We start from the raw sequence: 20,692 nt of genomic DNA on the forward strand, positions 1-20,692 counted from the left end.
TATTTGTTGTTATATTATACATAATATGATATGCCACTGTAGAGTATCAGCCGAAAAAAATAATTCATTGTTTTCAGTATTTTTTGAAAATTCCTGAACTTATAAATCAATCAAATTGTTATACGTACGATATACTCACTTTACTTTACCTCAACTCGTATAGTCTCAGCATCTTATTCAATATAATTTGTTTTAAGTCAAAATAATACTTTAACGGTTATAAAATAACATAAAAAGTCTAGAAACACAAACTTCTTGTTAATTAAAAATTGTATTACCTATACGGAAGTAGGTATAAGACTTCTATTCGTAACACCTACACCCCGTAATGTCATTTTAAGATATTTACGCAAGGAAAATAATATAGTGGGCCCACGACTACTGGTTATTAGTTTATTACTTAAATATTTCGTAACACAATGCAAAAACTACAACCGACATAGTTAAATAATTAATTCGAAAATCAATAAGTAATTTTTAGATAATGTTGCGCGGTAACTGAATTACTAAAACTTTCGACAATGGCTGCGGTAACACGCCCGATAATTAATAAAAAACAATAATTCGACCATAATTCGGTATACAACGGGTTAATGATAAATTTATTTTTTCCGAATTTAACCTTCGGCAGAAAACGGAAAACCCGTCCGTGTCTGCACCGATCAAGAATACTATGAATTTTAATAGTTGGTTCTATTTGTCAAGTGTTTGTAAAAAACAAACCCCATAGAACCAATTTGTATACTACACTATAGGTGTGTATGACCAGACTTCGACGGGAATAAAAAATGAACGGACATAAAACACGGTGCTATATAAGTGTATCTCGGTTTTCGTGTACCTCAGTTTACGGTCGAATCAGCGTCGGTGTATCTCACTGTGTGAACTAATTCGACCAAGATGGGCTATCCCCCTGTGACGTATTGGATATAGCGCTTGTTAAATTTTCGATCGTATATAGTTCAAACTACTGTCTAAACTTTTTTGATATCCTTAAGAACAATATTTGAAACTGTCTCAAAATCGGTCAATTAGTTTTTGAGTTCATAAGCTATACACAAATTATGGCATTGCTTTTTTTTGTTACATTTATATTATAACAAATAATAAATTAAAATTAAATATTATTTTCTATTATTCAAAAAAAACCCCGTAACAATGCATTTGACGGGTAACCTTGTATATTATACTAATTTTATTTTCATAAACAGGTAGTGCTGTTGATGTTTTTCTTTTTTTATCCCTCAAATCTCAATACACTAGTATTTAATGAACAAAAGTTTGGTCCATAAAATTATGTTTAAAACTATACACTCCATAAAAGCACAAACAAAATAAATTATTTTATTATTATTTTTTCTTAATTCTCATACTATCCTCATGCTATATGCCGATATGTTAATCAAATTTCTATAAGAATATATTATAATTATTAATTTCGAAATGCCCACAATACAACGATGTAGTCGATACCGAGTAAGATGAGTTCTCACGAGTAATTGAGACAAACGGTGAAAAAATAGAATATTACAACAATATACTCGGTGTAATAAAATAATACAAATATTGTTTTAATAATATCATATTATTATAGTGCGCATGACTTTGAACAAATTTTTATAATTATTTACATATAATCTGGTGGTATATTTGTGCAGAAAATATGATGGTGAATTGTGAGAAATTGTAATTAGGAAATAGAAGAAATTTCGTAACAACTAAATGATTATTTATGTTAACATTACATTTTATTTTATTATATTTTTCATTTATACATATACCTACTATATATCTTTATGTTTTTTAAATTTGTTTATGATTACCTAATTAAAGATAAATTCAAACAAAAGAAATATACTTCTAAATTCAATTCAAAAACATTTCAAATTTGTATAGTTAGGTTGTATTTAAAATGAATAATTTAATATTATAATTAAATATATTTCAGAAATTTCTTTAATAAATTGAATAAAATTTCAAAATTTAACATCACTATTCACTAGAATCGTGTGATAGTAAATTGGATTCGTTTTGTTAAAAAGTGGGGCGGACTTTAGAAAATCGACGTGTACCTATAAGGTCAAAATTAAAAGTGCAAACGAGATGAGTTTATAAATTTATACTTTTGTTGTTGTTGTTGTTGTTGTTGAGCACATCTTGCATTCTAATTAATTGAAATATATTTTAATTTTTTTGTTCAAAACTATTAAAACCAGTCATTTGTTACTCTGATACCGCCGTCTAATTACCTATCCTCTGACGTGTTCGTGTGTAATACCATGGCGTTAACGACTTGTATAGCGATCGTAAAGCTTAATAAAAACATTTTATCAAGTAATACGTCGTATATTGTATTATACTTAAACAATATAATATGTTAATGGTACCTATAAAGTATTTATATAATACATATTTAGTTTATCCAAAGAATCCATGTAGATCCAAAAAAAAAAAAATAATAATAATAATAATAAGATATGATATGAAAATATACTTTTCAGTGACGCGTGTACGCATTTAAATGTATTCGATTTAAAATTGTTCATACTAATTTACCAAAGTCGATATAGATACGCTCATTTGGGTATTTAATTTACTATATTTTTAAGTTATTTCTATTATACAAAATATATCTGATGATATTATGATATTTTCTTTATTAGCTAATAGTTATAACAAATGTTTATATAATAATATAATTATTGATAAGTTATCAGTACTTTTCGGTTATAAAGGGGATTTATGACGACTTCAGCCAAAACATCATTTTTTTTTTTTTATATATATATATAAAAGATGCAAAATAATTAGTACTAACTACCTATCGATTATATTAAGTTCTATAGTCTAAATTAATGTTTTTACTGAATTGTTTATTAAAATAGGTAATTAATTTATAATTCAAATTCTGATGTATTACTTTCATAATATTATTTTTTTTTTAAATGTCTGTACAAGATATTTATACTTAATAGGTATAATTATTAATTAGTAAGTATGTTATGTAATATACATTTTGAATAAAATAAATATAGTTTATTTAACAAAACATTACATTTTTATCAAAATAATTTACATTTAGTTTTAGTTTTCTTAGAAAATTCATTGTAATTGAATAGCTCAGTTAAAGCATTTTCAATAAATATAATTATTTCCAGTGAATTTAATCAGACGTTTAGCATCAAATAATGCAAATAATTTTTGATTCAAAATCTTCTTTGTATAGAACAATTCAATATTTGAATTGGAGTAAATATTCTTAAGGATTTTTCAATATTATTAGAGTAGGTATTTTTATAATTTAAACCTGTAATGTGCCTATACATTTTACTAAGTTCTAACTGAAATGCTACTTTTTTCTTTGTTATATTTACTTTTAAAATAAGAACTGAAATTCAGTATTTATTATGTACTGCGTTGTATTTTTTTTAATCTTTATTTGGTTTAAAAGATATTAATTTTGGAATATTTTGATTAAGTTATGATTTTACGAGTAAAAATTGTACATAAAAATACTATCTACTAAAAGCAGAAACTCTAACATGAAGCTAATTTTTCGTCGTTATTGAATAATCTCGTTTTACCATAGGCGAGACGTTTATTTCTTACACCGACTAATTGAGTTCAAAAAATCATTACTAACTATAAAATGAGGTATATTGGTAATATGAGCGACCTGGTAAAGTACTCGTCGCAGTTCGACAATTAATGACATTTTTTTTTTCGTTGCTGACAGTGTAAATGAGTCGGTTAACATTAATACAAAAAAATTGCAATAATTAAAAGTACTGTTGTGTCTCCAAATATTATTAACTTTACTAATTGACGTTATTGTTCAAATGAATAATGCAAAAACAGTAGAAGTCTGAATAATAAAACACACAAAATGGTAATTAAAAACAATGACAGTGTTTTTGTTGAGAAATTTGAAAAATATATTTTTCTCAAAGTTATAACACAAAAAATTTGTTGACATAATTTGCTACAATATTCACATGCATCATTCTAAATGATATTATTAATAATATGTATAGACTCTCGATAACCGAATGGATATAATATAAGACTTTGGACGTTCATAATCTTAGAAGTTTATTTATTTAAAAGTTACCTATAATATTTTCGTTTTTATATGTCTGTGTTTTGTACAAAAATAATCAAAGGTTGGTTAATTTTAAGATAAACTAAATTTTAATTGCTACAATGCTACTTTATATATTAGCATATATGAGCAGAAAACAGAATATATTTTATGAGTTTATTTTTAACGAATACCATAACACGCTGCAGGTTAACTATCATAATAATTATTTAGTACGAATGAATATTAAAGAGTCACTCAAAAACATCTCCAATCATAGATCTGTAAAGTGATTTCCTGCATTATAGGTATGTTTCGTGGATGGATTATTAAATATGAATAGTTAATATAATACGCCCATACTAAAGTTCATAAAAAACATATTTTTATGTTTTTTTTTTGCACAGGTGTTGCCATTCAAAAACTATATGTGGGTACCGGGTTTGCATACAATAAAAAAAGTAAACACTTTTACAAAATATTTAATAAAGATTATTAAATGCATATAAATATTTAGGTCGTAAATTTAAGTTTCAGACAACCACTATCGCTTCACGTCATGGACGGTCAAAAGTATATTCGTTGATTCAAATATCGGACTTAAAAATAATTATACGAAAAAGTTTCGATATAAAATTATGTTGTTACAAATTACAATAAACCCTTAATTCTATACAGACATGACTGTTCGAAAGAAGCACTTCTTATATACTTATTGCTGACCTAACATGCGTATGTATAGTAATGAAGATTACCCTAATTATATATTATGAGTATATAAGTGTTTGATATTTTCTCCGTTATACAGAAAAACATTGAAGCGTATTGATACATATGTTTGTATACTAGGTACCTTTTTTTTTGTAGGTCTAATGTAACAAATACGGCGCAAAAAAAATTTAATTATGTGAAAAATTACTACTACGAATATATATTACTATAACGAAAAATCGGTTAACAAAATATTATTTATTTATTATTCTTAATGTTTGGTTGACCTAACAGCTGTAACGTGACATAGGATACATGAAATCGTAAAATAATTAGTATAATCAAACAACGATTAATCGGTATAACTTAGTAAAAATTATTGATTTATAATTATTAAAATTATTATTTAGTTTCCAAGGTCATTGAAACTTGGTTCATAATATTATTAAATGAAAAATTTCAAATAATAACACAAATTAAGATGAACGCAAATAAAAAAATCCAACGAAAACTTGATGCCAATAACAGTATCGATGTATTTTTTTTTTTTTTTTGAAATTTTAACAAAAATTATTGCATCTCGACACTTCCTGCACATAACATTATAAAATTGATTCATAGCTTACCATAATATTTATGCTCACATTATATGTATTTTTAAACCTGCTGTATCTATTATATACGTACATAAAAAGTTTGTGATTATTTAAATCGTATTCTAAATTTATCATTCTCGCAATGTACTGATAAATTGTCTTCCTAAGGTCCCTAACATCTTAATATAGCGTTACCAAATTGAATTTTACTCCCTCTTTAGACATAATGCAACTCTAGGTAATCAAAATATTAAAATGCATAATATACCTTTATTATTCACAAAATCCATTATAAAAGTTTTAATTTCAAATAAAATGTAAGGTATTTATATATACGTAGGTACCTACATAATAGGTATATATTTTGGACAAGCACTTTAATCTTGAATAAAAAAAAAAGAATTCAAATTATTGTGTTTTACATTGTACGTTGGTAACGTTTGTAAGTTTTCTTAAACGTTTTAAAAATTCATTTAAAACAAAACTTTTAATTAAAGTCTGAAATAATCATAATAATTATTTATAATAGTTAAATATGTAAAAAAAAATTATCTTTTAAAACTTTTTTTTATTATTTTGGGAGTTGGTCAAATTATAATCAATATAATATTTTAAAATCCAATATTCCTCTATTTTGATTCACCCAGTATTAGAAAGCAGAAGGTTTAGTAAGGTCAATCGAAGCTAAAACAGCATTCGTCCAATGAATCCCACAACCTGTAATGTGACACTAGTTTTATGGTAAGTTTGGAGTATCGTCTGTTGTTTTCATAAAAAAAATTTGAAAAACGTGGTAAAAATTTAAAAAAAAATATCGCCCCCGGGTGGGCTTGAACCACCAACCTTTCGGTTAACAGCCGAACGCGCTAGCCAATTGCGCCACGGAGGCCCGATGGTTTCAAGCGTTGTAACGACGACTGTTCAGTAAACCGGATCTTTTTAATTACTTGCATAACGCCGCAGTACCGCACACCGACACCGGTTTATAATATTATTCAAAATCACGATCATGGTTCATCGCACGGTTGCCAATTTTAAAATGTTATTATTGGTGTAATATGTACATCACGAGGAAAAAAGTCAGGAAAACTTCCAAGTTGTAAATAAGTACATTTAGGTTAATTAACTCGTTTTGCAATTCTAAATACCTATAATTGACTCCATGCGAGTCAAATTAAAAGGAATATTAAATTATACAAAACATAAAACACTAAACAAATTTGAGAATTAGTACCACGAACTACACTGCACTATGCAGATCTACAACCTATCCATGGATTATATATTAAGTTATATTTATATCTTAAAACAAACACTACAATTCTAATAGACAACATACATAGTTAATATTTATGTATATATCCACTGTATATAATAAGTATTGTCTGATAAAAATATTTATGGAATTGTTAAATTATAATGATGGTATTGTAATGATTGAAGAGTGAAAAGTTTTCTGTATTTTTTAGTTTTTTTTTCATTCTCAATAGGTTTTCACTATTTATATAGACCATTCGCGCCTATGGGTATAGTTTGAAGCGATTAACGAAAATCCTTCCATGTATGAAAAATAAATAACTCTCGCTAGTTGTTTAAATTTTAGTACCTACTTATTGTTGGATCAGCTAGCTTACTGCAATCGGATTTCGAACAACCGTTATTTTAAGTAAGTTTTTTTTTTTTTAATGACAATACCCGCACTGAGGTAGTTATATCCAATAAATTTAAATTTTAAACGGATAATAAAAAACAGCTCGAACGATAAACGTTTTACGACGATGACAATTTTAATACCTATGCAATCTATGGCTTTGCAGTATAATATTATTAAAATTATAGTTGTAGTAATAATACACCCTACAGGTCTGGTTTAAGTGAGTAGGATGAATATATAGGGATGATTGTTGCCCAGAAGTCCACAGAGATTTGTAAGTGTAAAAATTATATGAAAAAATATAAAATTATCCATTAAATCCATTAAATTATTTATTAAACTATTTAAACTAGATTCAGAGACTTAGAGCAAAACGATTTATTATTATATTAGCTGTTATAAACTAAAATTAAAAAAGTCGACAAGTGGGTACCGCTCTGCTGTACATTAGGGGGTGGGGTGGACCTCGGACTAGGGTAGGTTAAATTTGAATGCAATGATAGGTATCATTCTATACGAAAAACGATTCTGAACAGAAATGATTTGTCAGTCTAGAATATTTAACGTTAGATATAAATACAAACAATTTTATGAATTTGAACTACAAAATAATTTGCAAATATTCATGATTTTGACGAATTTTTGTCAAAATTTGAACTTCAAATGCTAATAAAAAAAAATTGTGCATATGTATTCTTATGATTTTTTAATCACTATAAGAATAACATATGAGAAACTTTTTATAACATTTTCAAGTATTTTGATTCGGCCAAAAAAATTTTATCAACACTTCAAAAAAAATTTTTTTCGTAAAAATTGAAAATTTCAGTTGTCTATAAATAGCTCAAAAAAACTCAAAATATTTTGAAAATTAAATCATGTAAAGAAAATGCCAATCTAAATAACTGGTAAAATTTTCAAGTATCTACGACTTATACTTTTTGAATAAAAACAAATATTTAAAATCGTTTGAGGATAAATCGTTATCGTTACGCGATTTTGTAAAAATGTAAAATTTAAACGCACTTAAAATTTTTCCTATAATGATGCTTCGAGTTTTCTCTATAGCTACTTGAAGAAAAACCTATGGAAAACTTAGTGTTGTATTTTTAATCCTTAGTTATAAATACAAAACATTTTATGATTTTTCAACTTCAAAATTACTTTGCAAAATTTCGCGTTTTCGACAGATTTTGTAAAAATATGAACTATAAACGCTTAAAAAAAAAAATTGTGACTAACGATTTTTAATTTTTTTTAGCTACAATAAGAACAGCTTATAAGGAACCTTGTATTAAATTTTCAAGTTTTTTTGGTCATCCAAAATTTTTTTACCGACACTTCAAAAAAAAATTCGCATAAAAATCGAAAATTTCAGTGGTCTATAAATAACTCAAAAAAGTCAACAATTTTTGAAAATTTAACTGTATATAGATAACACTAAAATAAACATTTGATGAAATTTTCAAGTATTTACAATGATTAGTTTTTGAGTTACAATCATATAAAAAAAATCGATTCGGTCGAAAACTGGTTTTGCGTAAAAATTCCCGTTTTCCGTCATTTTTTTTTTTTTTTTGTTTTTCTCGATTTTTTTAAAAACTGTTGGAAAATGTTTATTTTTTACCTGTATAATGCACTAAGGATTTTCACTTTTCCATCGGAAACCACCCCCGAAGTTTGAAATTGAAGCATTATTTCGACTAGTTATGCTGTACATAGATACAAAAAAAAAAAAAAAAAAACATACATCATTGTAAAATCAATACATTCATCACTCCGTTCAGTGTCTAAAATCATTTGTTATAGTTCATATTAATAATTAATAAATCATTTGAAATTAAAAAAAAAAAAACTTAAATATGGTGCTTAATTACGAGTAAGTAGTTATAATTTTATAAAATATAACAATATAAATAGTAAAAGTATATTGAAAAATATTTTTTTTAATTATAGATTTACTATCTATTTTGTAAAGCTTTATTCTAAATGTATGTTGATAATTCAAATAGTAGTTAACACCACCTTTAATTTAAATAATGAGATAATTATTAAGCCTTTTAGTTAGTATAGTGTATACAAGTATTAACCGCAATAAATTGTTTTTCAGTTTTTTTTCTTCAGAAATATGTTTCAAATAGTGTATTTAGAACTAAAATTCTCTTTAAATTACTTAATTTTGTAGAATAGATAATATGCTCTATTTATTTTCATTATATTGTAATTTTTTTAAAACGTTAATTTCGATTTTTAACTCTAGTTCTTACTCCGAGAAAATGTAATTTTGTATTAAACATCTATTCGTTAATTTCATTAGAGCATTTATCCAGTACCTAAATAATCAGTTGTTTTTTTTTTTTTTAATACTATTTTTTGAATATTATATTATGAATTACTTTTATGTGTAATATGTAATCATTTCAGGATAAATATTAAATTCTAAACTTATTTATTATTATCAATTTATATATTATATCATCAATGCGTTTATTAGTGAATTAATAGTTGTACTACAAATTGTACGAGTATATAAATAATTTGATGATTTTATTGGTTAAACAATTTGCTTGACTGGAAAAAAATCTTATTTGCAATAATATGTATTTATATTAAATATAATGTCGTTAACAAAATTTCTGAAAGATAATAATTTCTATTGATAATATACTTCTTTATCTTTTCAGTTTAATAATACGTTAACACGATTTCATAAACCAAACACACATATTCGATTTTAACATAATAATATCGATTAAGTATATAAGACTCATTAATGGTTAGCATACTAAATGATTAACTGCAATATATAAATATAGGTTTGGTAATTATCTCGAGTATTTGTTGTGATTATATGATAATGTCACTTTAATATTAAATGCTTTGGAGAGATGCACTTGGAAATTCGTTTATTAATCAGCTTGTAAACCACGCAACAAATAAATGCTTAATACTATTAAATTTAGAACGTATACAAAAGATTTATATTTTATACTGCCAATCATATTAAAAAAAATATAGGCCAACATTTCCTATCAAACACATTTTTCCATTTATTTATTTTTTTTTTTTAGCCAAGCATGTACATTGTACATTAATTAAAGTTTAAATAAAGTATGATAAAAACTAAATACAATTTGTAACAACTAACATAACATAGGTACCTACTTTTACAAATATAATAAACCTAAAAAAAAGTGTAATGAAATTCAATTTTTGTTTATGTGCGTGTTAATTTCCATCTTTATTTTAAACTTTTACATAATATTTAAATAAATTAAATATGATTAATTATTGTTTAAAAATATCATTTATCAACATAGATTATAGAATATGGCACCAGTTGTCACAATATTTTAATAACTAACTTATCTACTTCATATAAAATAAACATTACACACGTCACGCTTTATGAGCACCTACACTATTGTGTATATTATGTCGTTTTAATCTAACCAGCATCGTACTGTTTTTGAAATTTCGATTTTTTTTTGTAGATACTTTAATATACAGTAGGTAATAGTAATAAATTAATGATATATAAAATGATTAACATAAATGTATGATTTTCCGTTAGCTGTACTGTTTAGGACATACGTTTGATACAGACAATACAGTTATTTTATTAACATTTATTACAATAATAATAAAACTATTCAAAAAGTTGTTTTTACCTATTTAGTTTAGTGCATTCAATTTTATTATAGAAACAATATAAGCTAAATATCCTTTTGAAATATCAACATTGTTATTTTTCAGTTCATAATGTTTGATATATATATTTTGGAGTAAGTTAACCCATTGCAAAGAAGGTACAAATTAAAGCAATCAATCAAGTTACTACTATTATTCTGCGTAAATGCGTAGAATAGAGCATTTATTGTTGTTTTTTTTTTTTGCTTAGTTGTTTAAGTTTAGCATTATATTAAATACTTCGATCAATAAACTGATTAACAGAATATAAATTATAAAACTAAATACTTTTCAGACGCTAGAAATTAAAAAAAATATATTATAATAGTTTCAAGTATTAATAAATTTTAAAAGTGCAATAATACATTTTGTATTACATTTTATTGGTACTTAAAATACTAATATCAATATTTTACCTAATAATATTTATGTGTTTTTAATACGATTTAATTTCATATTTTATTATATAATTTTTTACTTGTATTCTTAAAAATTAGTACACTTTTAACTTGGTATATTAAATGCATAGATTCTTAAAATAAAAATACTACGTGTTATATCCATTAAAAAAACAAATAATTTTCTTCTATTAAGTATACATATTCAATTTGAGTGTTGAATTCCAAATAAATATCATTGCTTATTGTACCTAATATACCTACTAATTCCAAAGAATGATTAAAGGAATTGAATATTATAATAATATTTTGTACTGCAGTTTATAGTTGTTTGAAAATTAAACATGTGTAAATCAAAATTTTCTAATTGATTTATTAAACACCAATAATGTATTTAATAGAAATTTTACCATCCCGTTGGTTCGATCATACATAATTGCTGAAAGGATGGCAATTCAACATCAAATTTGCATTCAATGTAGGGTAACCACTTCTGCAAATTCCTAGAAACGATCCTCGGACATAATATTCCTGATCGTTGAAATTTCTAAAAATAAGGATTTCCGAGAATAATAATAGCTGTCTAAAATTATAAATTGTTTTTCTTTATTATTGACCGCTACAAAAGTCTCTTGATGTATGTAACTCTTACATAATTATAATTAAATTATTGTATTTTAATAATTTCAAATTTTATTATAAAATTCTAGTTTAGTACTGCAGGATACTTATTAATCATTATGCATTATTGGTATTTTGCCGTGTTCAGCATAGGTCAGAAGAAAACAAATAGTACGATGACATAATCTTCTTAAAATATATTCTTAATTTGCTATACGTTAAAAAAATTTTTGAAACTATATAGCATTGTAACTAAGTAGAATCATTTTGCAAACGCTATCATATAGGCATACTCGACGTGATTAAGCGGTCCTCTACGCTATTCCAAATCGTTTACGGCGTATGATATATTATTTTAATTTTGTAGTTTAGTTGTAAAATATAGTATAGTTGGCTGATTACAAAATCATTGTATCAGTTTACAGTATAACCACGCAAACATTATCGATTCATTCACAAACACTATTTTCAGAATACCAATACAACAGTAATTGTTTCAAAATTAAACATAGATTTTTAACCAACAACGAATACTAAACGAATACATCGGCTGAATTTTAATTTTCCACACATACACAAGACATTCATCTCACTCACCGTCCGAACTAAATTCGTGTCATGCAATCCGCAAGAAAATTGATAGGGTCACTCATCACTGCGTCGCGTCTAGCGATACAAAGGTCATCAACCGTGCCCACTGTAGCAATCCGGACGAAAAGTACTAATGTTCCAAATTCATTCACTTGCGGTTCACCAAGCCACATAAAGAACATCGGGTTTCCGTTTTTACATCCGGTTAGTGATTTCGCGTCACTACCAAAACCTACAGCATCTGGTACCTGTGGAACACCATCGAAACCTCCAACTGGTGGATGCGCATCAACATCGAAACCTGTAGCCGGTGGATGTGGGTCAACACCTAAACCCCCGTCTGGTGGCTGCGGATCACCGCAAAAACCTCCATCCGGTGGATGTGGGTCAACATCGAAACCTGCAGCGGGTGGATGTGGGTCAACACCTAAACTCCCATCTGGTGGCTGCGGATCACCGCCAAAAACTCCATCCGGTGGATGCGGTTCAACATCGAAACCTGCAGCCGGTGGATGCGGGTCAACACCTAAACCCACGGCAGGTGGTTGTGGGTCAACACCTAAACCCCCATCTGGTGGCTGCGGATCACCACCAAAACCTGCAGCCGGTGGATGCGGGTCAACACCTAAACCCACGGCAGGTGGTTGTGGGTCAACACCTAAACCCCCATCTGGTGGCTGCGGATCACCACCAAAACCTCCATCCGGTGGATGCGGGTCAACGCCTAAGCTCCCGGCAGGTGGTTGTGGGTCACCACCGAAATCTGCATCTGGTAGCTGCGGATCACCGCCAAAAACTCCATCCGGTGGATGCGGTTCAACATCGAAACCTGCAGCCGGTGGATGCGGGTCAACACCTAAACCCCCGGCAGGTGGTTGTGGGTCACCACCAAAGCCTCCGTCTGGTGGCTGTGAATCGACTCTGAAAACCCCGACAGATGGTTGCGGATCGTCACCTAAACCTCCGGCAGGTGTTTGCGGATCACCATTGAAATTTTTGTTTCGTAGTTGCGAATCACCACCGAAACCCTCACCTAATTGTTGTGCGCCACCGAAACTCCGATTTGGTAGTTGTGCACCACCGAAACCTCCACCTGGCTGTAGTGCATCACCAAAACCAACATCTGGTGGATGTGGAACTCCACCGAAACCTCCATCCAGCGGATGCGGAACTCAACCGAAACCAACGTCTGGTGGATGTGGAACTCCACCGAAACCTCCATCCAGCGGATGCGGAACTCAACCGAAACCAACGTCTGGTGGATGTGGAACTCCACCGAAACCTCCATCCAGCGGATGCGGAACTCAACCAAAACCAACGTCTGGTGGATGTACATCTCCACCTAAACCACCAACTGGTGGTTGCGGGTCATCACCAAAACCTCCATCCACTGGATGTAATAAGCAAACGAAACCTTCGTCAAATGAAAAATAGTCAGGAATGAAACTACTATTTTCATGGACTAAAATTTAATAGGCCACACCTCAACAGAATTTTATAAAATTTCAATATACTTTGAATTGTTCCAGAATTGTTCGTGCTTTTGCTTTTTTTTCAGTGCTATAATTTATAATACACTAACGAGGGTGTTTGACTAAATAAGGTGACATCATTATTAATATAAAAGTAAAATATACCAAAAATTAATTTTTTTATGTTGGTAATGGTATGATCTTATGGTGTTTCGTATAAGCAGATAAATTAAGTCATACACAAAAATAACGAACAAATATTAATATAAGAACTTTACTAAAAAAAATAGACTCAATAGTGACCATGTTACATGACCACTATCTCTGTTTAAGTTTTGGTTTTACATCGTTATCTTATATCGTTCTTTTTGAATATGGATAGAATTATAGTAATTACCAATTATCATGACGTCATTGAGTAAATGTTATTTTAATCTAGTATGGATGAATCTATTATTTCTATGTTTTATTTAACATGGTTAAAACAATTGTGTGCTTTGTTAAATTATTAAGTACCTAATGTTATCTTAAAATAAATTTAAATAACATTATCTTACATTGCTAATTAATTTAGTTTGTACATAATTCAAAGCTTAATACTACAGATGACATTTTTATAATTTACCACTTTTACCTGTAGAGAATAAAACTAGAATAGCTCAATTTATAAATAGTCAATTAAATTTATTTTTTTGCATTTATTAATAATTATCAAAAATATTATTATTATATTTTGAATTTTAACTAGGCATTCACAATTTAAACAATAAATTGATTTTATTATGATATAATGTTTACAAACATTTTATCGAATTATTTTTTGTAGTTAAATAATTTTAATAATTATACTATCTAAACTTAAATATATAATACAAATATTTTACTTAGTAATATCTATTGTATTATAAGCAAAATACCATTCAAACAAACATTATAAAGTTTAATAATTTAAAATAAAACAATATATCGAAAAATGTTGTCATATAAATCATAACGAAGACAATTTTAATAAAATCATATTTATAAATTAAAAATAATGATTTTAATTTTATCTGGATAGAATAAACTTTAAAAGATAACAGATTTGCGTTTCGAATTATCATCATGATGACATATAGATTATTATTACTAATTTATACCAACTAAATAAAAATAATAAAAGTGCTTTTTATTTTTCAACAATAGACTACTGTTTATCTAATTTGTTTTAGAGGTTAAATTATAATTTTATTCATAATTCGTAAAAAGGTAGAAATAATACGTCTAAACATGCGATAATAATATAATTTTCCTATGGAGTTAATTCCTACGAGACCACTGTTGATGCATTGTAAACGATATAGGTAAAAGGTACATTCCGCTAAAGTAATTAAAAACGAATATAGTATAGAATTAAACAAACTATTGTATGCTCGGGTAGTCGGATTATAAATGGACAATTTCTAAGTATTAATCATTATTATAAATACATATTATACATTTATAATATATATTAATTATTATATTTAAAAACGAGATTCCGAACAAAATCCATCGTATTTTTTTTTTTTAACTAATAATGTAACAATACAAAAGTATCTCCTGTGACTCGACCATATGCAGTTCACATAACAATTTATTTATATTATCAATCGATACCATAAAATTGTATAATAAAACAGATCAGTAAGTTGATTGTTTGAGTAAATGAAAAAATTAACCAAAAAAATTTTGACCGCCCGGACAGGGACTCGAACCCTGGACCCTTAGGTTAAAAGCCTAATGCTCTACCGACTGAGCTATCTAGGCTCATGGAATAATCAATGCTATATTATCTGTTTGAGCTAAATAGTAATGAAACAATGAATCTTAATTGTGGATGAAAAAAAAATGAGTAATTATTTAACCGATACTATAAAATTGTATAATAAAACAGATCAGTTGATCGTTCGAGTAAATGAAAAAATAACCGAAAAAATTTAGACCGCCCGGACAGGGACTCGAACCCTGGACCCTTAGGTTAAAAGCCTAATGCTCTACCGACTGAGCTATCCGGGCTCATGAATATATAGATGCTATATTATCTCTTTGAGCTAAATAATGATAAAGCAATAAATCCTAAATATAGATGAATTTCTAGAAGAGGATACTATAAATTTTAATCATAAATCAATACTATCATAATAATATATTAAGCGACAATCGCCTCAGACACATTTAGAGTGGCGGGTAACATTTTTGAGGCGTAATTTTCTGCTTAACTACCTATCATAATTAAATAAGTAATATGAAATATTTTGATTTTACAATTCATTATGATACAATAAATTAACTTTGTACGGTAGTCGGTTGGTATAATGTTTTATTGATATTAATTATAATTGGTAATAACGAGTGGTTAATACTTAATTCCCAAGTCTCAATATGCGGTTAACCGCAAAAGACAAAAATATGCGATCTGTCGAAATGTGAGTGATCCACTGTAATAATATTATAATTTTACTGTTAACATTACTAATTAAATATTTTAAGTAAAAGAAAATAGGTACATTTTATGCCTAACCTGATTAATATACGTAAGTATATAAATATTTATTTTAAAATTAGATTTTGAAAATAAAATTTTTAATATTCTTCTTAAAATGTAATACTGTTATTAGTATAGATAACATAAGTAATGTATATAATATAATTTAAACATTTGGTTTTGCAAAAGTTAGAAAGAAATTGAATTAAATAGGTACTAATATTATAACGATACATTAAATGTTTTATGAAAATATAAATACAATTATAAACATATATTTTTTTTTTAATTTTTATATTGAGGCTCTGTAAATATATTAACTTCATTACCTTAGCGGTTATAAAAATCTTATTTTGGTTTTGGACAGACGGACTTATCATCGTCATCGATTTGTAGTTAGGTATATATCATTTCTATTTTTGGAATAAATGATCACGGTTCACTATCATAAGTATTTCAGTAATTACAATTTACAACATAACCATTGATAGAATTCATACTTTGACAAGTCAACCACTCGACTACACCTACTCAACGGGTAACGAAAAGTCAATAACAAAGAGCGGCATCCGAGTTGAATCCCGAATTAAATAGGTAATTATTATAGCAGTAGTACAGTTTTTACTCTAATGGTGTGTATTATGTTTTTTTATATAATAATTTGGACAATTCTAAAAAATAGTAATTGCTAAAATAGCTAATAGCGGGTTATAAGAATTTAGAAAAATGAGAAATGTCCGCAAATGTCAACATTTTTAATATTTTTCGTTTGTATTATATATATTTACTTAAGATGTTTCGATACTTCCTTAAAATAATCCCAGACCCAACTAGTGTAGAACCTGTAAAAATCCTGGAATCAAAATATATACCTGCAATTAAACCCTGGTATTTAGAACCAACTTTGATGCACCGCAACAAAGGTACCTATTGCCTATGGTGCACTGCCTACCTTTGTTGAAAATGGGACCCACGCGCTATCAATACAAATTTTATATTTATGCATCATGTTGAGATTACACGTCACTTTCAGTAGTACAGTTAATAACCTGTACATAATCAAATATCACGTTTCCAAATAAAATGTATTGCTTTGATTAAATAGTACAAGAATAGTGTTGGCATTGTCTTACAATCACATTTACATTTAACATAAAAAATCTAAGTATATGATGTTTACAACAGTTAATATTAAAATAGATTTACATGTTATTGAATTTGTCAAGGGTATATCTAATATCACTGGGCCTGTGAGTAGAAATTGTTTTTATATTAAAATGATTTACAAGCTATAACTAACAAAATAATTCATATTTTAAAATGTATACAACTCATTTTAAAATAAAAATAGGCATAATGTACACCCGAGCACAGTAATTTTAATATTCTCGTATAGACAATTTAATAATAAGTAAATATATTCTAATATTAACTATAAAATATAAGCTGTAATAATATAGAACCCGGTACGTAAATCTTATAAATGTTGCGCATATGTAAGATCAACACGCCAATATAAGATACTCCAAAGTACAAAAAAAAAAATCACTATTTATTTTTAAACAGCTTTTACTTCTTTATCATGCATTAAAATTTAAAATAAAACACTTTATTCATGTTGGAACCATAGAATTTCAAAAATATTGTTTACACTTTTAATTTTTTAGTCATTGTATTTTATCTAAAATTAATTTATAAGACGTAATCTAATTGTTCTCCGCAGGTTTGTTTTATACTAAAAATTCGGGGATAAACTGATAATTTCGTTATAATCTTGTTTGTCGTGAGCATTAAATACGCTACAATCGTGGTTGTTGTCCAGTTAGTAAACGTTTTGATTGTCTATTATTATTTATTATTTGTCGTCCTTTTCTCTTACATACATTATAGATCTCGATTGCTTAATGTTCTATGCATATTTTATGCTATGCACTTATAATAATATATAATATCATTGTGTTACCTAAACCTAATAATACTTAAAACATGTTCACATGTTCACCACAAGACTACTCACTAAGAATAATCGACTGATAAAATCCGGATTTATTTATATATATATATTGTTATAAGGTAAGATGGTAATAATAATATTAATTATTAAGAACCTTATCCATCGACCTTCTGAACCCTTGCCATATCGTTTACATTCGTTATTTATTATACGATGAGTCATTTTGTTCGACTGATGAGAGGGAGTATAAAGGTGCTGAACATATTCATTAGTAAGCTAGGTTAATACCTACCTATAAGATTATAAAACAACCATTCTTCAAGAAATGTTTTCCGAGATTTTATCTTCAATTTTTATAGCAGTAATGTAACAATTATTTAAAGCAAACAAGGATTAATATTAACAACTTTATCAACAATCGTTGGGAATTTCATTATTTAATAGGTATATAACAATAATCTATATTAAGTCAATTTAGACGATAATTCACATACTGGACCACAAGCCAAAAAGTTACACTGTTCTAAATACTTGATATATATTTATTATTCAAAAGAACATATTAAGAATACATAATAAAGTCCATAATCAGAATGTATTAATGTGAATGACTAACGTTCTGCAATATTTCTGGTGGTTACTTTGGAGAGAACAGTTTGATAAATATAACTCTGCTAAGCAAAAGACCAATGGAGTGATCGATAAATCATAAAATATAAAACGATATAGTCAGTAGGTGTATTAAATTTATAAATTATCAATAGTTACGACATTTTAATGACGGATAACGTTTATAAAAATTATTATATGATACTAGAACATGCATCAAATAAACAGCAATAGTTATAAGACCATTTAATATAATATAATATATACTAACAAATATTCTAGTAAACGATATTTGTTACGTGAATTCATGTAATTAATATTTTAAACTAAAACTGATTGTTTTGTGAAATAATTGTAGAGAAAAACATTGCTGTGAACATAATATGCATTATAATATAATATATTATATTTATTGACCTCGATAAACGTATGAATAAAAATAAAATTGCATGTCATAAATTCATAACGTATTGAATGCCAATCATTGGTCAACAACAAAGATGTAACTGTAAGTACACTACACGATGTTCGTAAGTGGAAAAAAAATGCAAAATATTTATCGCCCCCGGGTGGGCTTGAACCACCAACCTTTCGGTTAACAGCCGAACGCGCTAGCCAATTGCGCCACGGAGGCTCGCTAGCTGCCACGCGCCGAATCAAAAAATTAAACGTTTGACCGGAATTCATTAGCGCAACAATAGTGAAGGAATTAATTCGTAAGTTGTTCAGACTTAACCACTTAAGAGATAGGTACCTAACTAATATTAGTTATATAAGAGCATACGATGATAGAACCCAAAATATTTACGAGGTACCTATGTGGAAGTCAAACAATTTTTGTTGTACCTTATACTTATTAGTTATTACCTAATCGTCTTGATCATTACTATTTGACATTTATGAGTCGCTACAAATTACGATTAATTTACTTATAATAGATGTACTTTGAATTATATAAATATTTTAATGATATAACTTGTATTTTGTACACTACGGGCAACAGGAAAAAAATTCAGGGGAGCATATATTACCTTACCTTAGTCCTTCAGTTGCTTTTAAAGAAATACTACATTACTACGAGCACTTTATTTTAGGTACTATTTTAGAAAGCACATAATAAACCTACATACCTTGCTGCTACCAACTGCGCAGATTATAGGTACGAATCATTTAATCTATTGCATTTGAATATAATTTTAAAAATATATAGGAATATATATAAGCATATTTACTAATTATTAAATTAGCACAGAATCGACAATTTTATATAGGCTTGTAATGTGTACCTATTTTAATTTATTTTTTATTTGGCATCAAAATGACATAAATGATAAAAATCAAATTATTAATAAATTATTTTAATAAAGTAAATCGTTTTAACTAAGTACTATAGTATTATCATCGATTATTATTTATAATGCCGTTTTGTATGATTAGGTATTGCACTTAACATAATCAGTAAACACATAACAATATAAAATTAAATTCCATTGGTCATTACTAATTTATATTCATTATTTTCATACAATTTCAATGTCAATTTTCAACCTAAAACTAAATCAAATATATATATTTTGACTCTCCTTAAAACTTTATATTACAATAATTTTTTTTTCTTTAAATAATAATTTTGAATACATAAGTATACATGATAACGGTGGCAATTACATAGTCAAGTAAATTTATAACTAATGGTGGTAAGTATCCAGCACTTCAGCGGTGGATCACTGGTTAGGAATAACAATTTAATAGTTAATAAGTACAGATACGCAATTTATAGATACAATTTATAAATGCTGTACCGATGTT

General features: G+C 27.4%; 1 protein-coding gene, 1 long non-coding RNA gene and 4 other non-coding genes across 6 annotated transcripts in view; all 6 read right to left on the reverse strand.

The window, feature by feature from the left end:
* The window catches only part of LOC114129640 (limbic system-associated membrane protein-like), a 516,827-nt gene that overhangs the window by 297,069 nt on the left and 199,066 nt on the right, over positions 1–20,692 (reverse strand). The gene's annotated exons all lie outside the window — the stretch shown is intronic.
* On the reverse strand, positions 6,204–6,277 carry Trnan-guu (transfer RNA asparagine (anticodon GUU)). Its single transcript has one exon. It is a non-coding gene; the product is annotated as a tRNA-Asn (tRNA).
* LOC126551586 (uncharacterized) lies at positions 12,779–13,231 on the reverse strand. The gene is made up of 3 exons (XR_007605511.1): positions 13,199–13,231; positions 13,001–13,066; positions 12,779–12,868 (listed from the first exon to the last, which is right to left on the reverse strand). It is a non-coding gene; the product is annotated as an uncharacterized LOC126551586 (long non-coding RNA).
* Positions 15,530–15,602, reverse strand: Trnak-uuu (transfer RNA lysine (anticodon UUU)). The gene has a single exon. It is a non-coding gene; the product is annotated as a tRNA-Lys (tRNA).
* Trnak-uuu (transfer RNA lysine (anticodon UUU)) lies at positions 15,779–15,851 on the reverse strand. The gene has a single exon. It is a non-coding gene; the product is annotated as a tRNA-Lys (tRNA).
* Positions 19,444–19,517, reverse strand: Trnan-guu (transfer RNA asparagine (anticodon GUU)). Its single transcript has one exon. It is a non-coding gene; the product is annotated as a tRNA-Asn (tRNA).

This window comes from Aphis gossypii, chromosome X (assembly GCF_020184175.1).
Source record: "Aphis gossypii isolate Hap1 chromosome X, ASM2018417v2, whole genome shotgun sequence".
NCBI classification, from domain to species: domain Eukaryota; kingdom Metazoa; phylum Arthropoda; class Insecta; order Hemiptera; family Aphididae; genus Aphis; species Aphis gossypii.